Source organism: Zingiber officinale, chromosome 3B (assembly GCF_018446385.1).
Source record: "Zingiber officinale cultivar Zhangliang chromosome 3B, Zo_v1.1, whole genome shotgun sequence".
NCBI classification, from domain to species: domain Eukaryota; kingdom Viridiplantae; phylum Streptophyta; class Magnoliopsida; order Zingiberales; family Zingiberaceae; genus Zingiber; species Zingiber officinale.
Window position 1 is genome coordinate 115,118,740 of NC_055991.1, and position 2,573 is coordinate 115,121,312.

Genomic DNA, 2,573 nt, shown 5'->3' on the forward strand with positions numbered 1-2,573 from the left:
TGTGGCTGTAAGTTGATTGTGCATCCATAGTAGCCACAAAATTCTGTAAGTCTAAGGGGGCGTTTGGTTTAAATTTATCAATCGGAATGATAATGGGTTTGATTATGGAGTCAATGGGAATGGGAATTAGGATTGCATTATTAGCGTTTGGTTCAAAATCTGGAATGAATATGATTATAATTGATGATGTTTGTTTCGAATCAACATTAGTAATGAGAATCAAATAAATTTCCAATTTTATCCTTCCATGTTAGGTACATGTCCGACGTCTCCCCCTCCGTCGGCAGCAGCGACCATCCCGGCCGGTACCGCTTCAGCAACGCCTTCACTGCGTCTGCGCCGCCCTCGCACGCCAGCAGTCCGACGAGGCTCCGGAAGCACTCCCTCTCCAGAGCAAGCCGCTCGTTGCACATCGCCGGGAAGCTTTCTCCAGCATCTCGAAATAGGAGCCGTAGAACCACAGGCACTCCTCGAAGGACTCCATGAACTCGCTTGCGGCGCCGAAGTCCGCCTCGTCCTCCACTACGGTCAATACCCTCGGCCGCAGCACCGCCGCAGCCCGTAGGAACGAGTCCCGCGAATCCTCGCACCCGGCTCTCTGAAGAGCGCCGACGCAGTTCACCGCGACGACCTCCCCTTCGCGGAGCTCGAGCTTCTTGGGGCGCAGCGCGTCGATGAGGCGTGGCAGCGCGGGGGCAGCGATAGCCCGGAACTCAAGCGGCACGCCCATTAGCCGCGCGAACTTCTCGATGCGCCCTCCAATCTCGGCCACGACGCCAGCGGCAGTGGAGGAGACGACGGTGAGCCGGACGCGCGGGGCGTCTGCGCCGGCGCGTGAGGCGAGGGCCTCGAGGGAGCGTGGGCCACTGGGTGCAGAAGGTGTTGCTGATGTCGACGATGTGGAGAGCAGGCTCGCCGTCGAGGGCCTGGAGGAGGGCGCCGTTGGCGGCGACGTGGCCGAAAGTGGACCACGGGGCAGCCTCCTGGAACTTGAGGGCGAGGCGGCGGGTGGAGGCGAAGGAGACGGTGCGTTCGGCGACGGCGAGGGAGGTGCTGTAGTAGTGGTCATCGGAGGCTGTGGCTCGGCAGAAGAGGGCCTGCAGGAAGGCATAGGGGAGGTGCTGCTCGCAGTCGCCGTAGGGGGAGGCGAACTCGTTGAGCATCCAGAGGAGGCGGCGTTGGCGTCGTTCGAAGCAAAGAGGAGAGAAGGAGAGAAATGAGACGGGAAATTAGGTTAAGGGTATTTTTGGTATTAATGAGAAATTGTGATTGCTGCAAATACAGGAATGGGTGATTGAAGGGGTGGGGCACCGGAATAAGCCATTACCCACTAATAAGGAATCATTCCCTTATTTTCATTCCCATTGTTGTAATCCAAACATTAACATTGATTGCTATTCCCATTCCTTACCTCTATTCCCTTAAACCAAACGCCCCCTAAGTCTTTTGCTTCATTCTAAATCTGTTTTGAGACTTTGTGGGAGGTTTTCTCCACCGAGAAGGAGAAGTACTTAGCTGGAATCTGTCCGGGGGTTGATCTACCGAAAGATCAAGGGATCGTCCACCTTACGGACACGCCGAGGAGTAGGGGCAAGTTATCCCCGAACCTCGTACATCATTGTGTTAGTGGTGGTGCGTTTTTTCTTTGCATAAGTGTTTGTTTTGATTATTTCCGCTGTGCTAACAAATCTCTGTGTAGAAAGTTTGTTTTTGTTTTTAAAAAGGCTATTCACCCCCCCCCCCCTCTAGCCATCTAAGATCCCAACAAGTGGTATCAGAGCCTGGTGCTCTTCATTTCGGCTTAACAACCCAAAGAGCTAAACAATGGCCATGAAGGAGGGATTCAGCACCAACCGTCCACCCTATTTCTAGGGAGCAATACTGGAAAAGCCGCATGGAGTATTACCTCAAGACCGATATCTCCATGTGGTTTTCCGTCAAGGAGGGTTTTACACCACCAAAAGATGAAGAAGGTAAGGAACTTGATTCGTCAAGATGGTCTACCGAACAACTCCGCAAAGCACAAGCCGATGCCAAGGCTATGGTCACCTTGCAATGTGGAATCGCCAAGGATCAACTCGTCAAGGTAGGTCCGTTCTCAAGTGCAAGAGACCTATGGAACAAACTCATCGAGCTCCAAGAGGGAACTCGAGATTCTCGGATTGCCAAGAGGGACCTATTCTTGAATCAGCTTCAAAATCTAACCATGAAGGACAATGAAACGGTAAGTGAACTTCATGGGAGATTCAAGGAGATCATTAATGGTCTACACTCGGTGGACGAACGAGTGGAGAATCGCGATCTAGTAAGGTATGCTCTAAAAGCTTTTCCTAGGAATGCCTTGTGGTCATCTATGGTAGATGCCTACAAGGTATCCAAGGATCTTTCCATTGTTAAATTAGATGAATTTTTCTGTGAGATGGAACTTCATGAGCTTGCTAACAAAGGTTAAAAAGAGAAGGGTATTGCTTTGTTTGCAGGACCAAAGAGTAAGGATGGAAGAAGGAAGAAAGAAAAGGAGATTTCCTCATCCACCTCTTCCTCAGAATCCGATGATGAAAGTGGATCATCAT

The 2,573-nt window shown here is 51.4% G+C and overlaps 1 pseudogene; it reads right to left on the minus strand.

Annotated features, from left to right (window-relative positions):
• Positions 1–206: 206 nt before the first annotated feature.
• On the minus strand, positions 207–1,181 carry LOC122055137 (annotated as a pseudogene).
• Between the last annotated feature and the right edge of the window lie 1,392 nt (positions 1,182–2,573).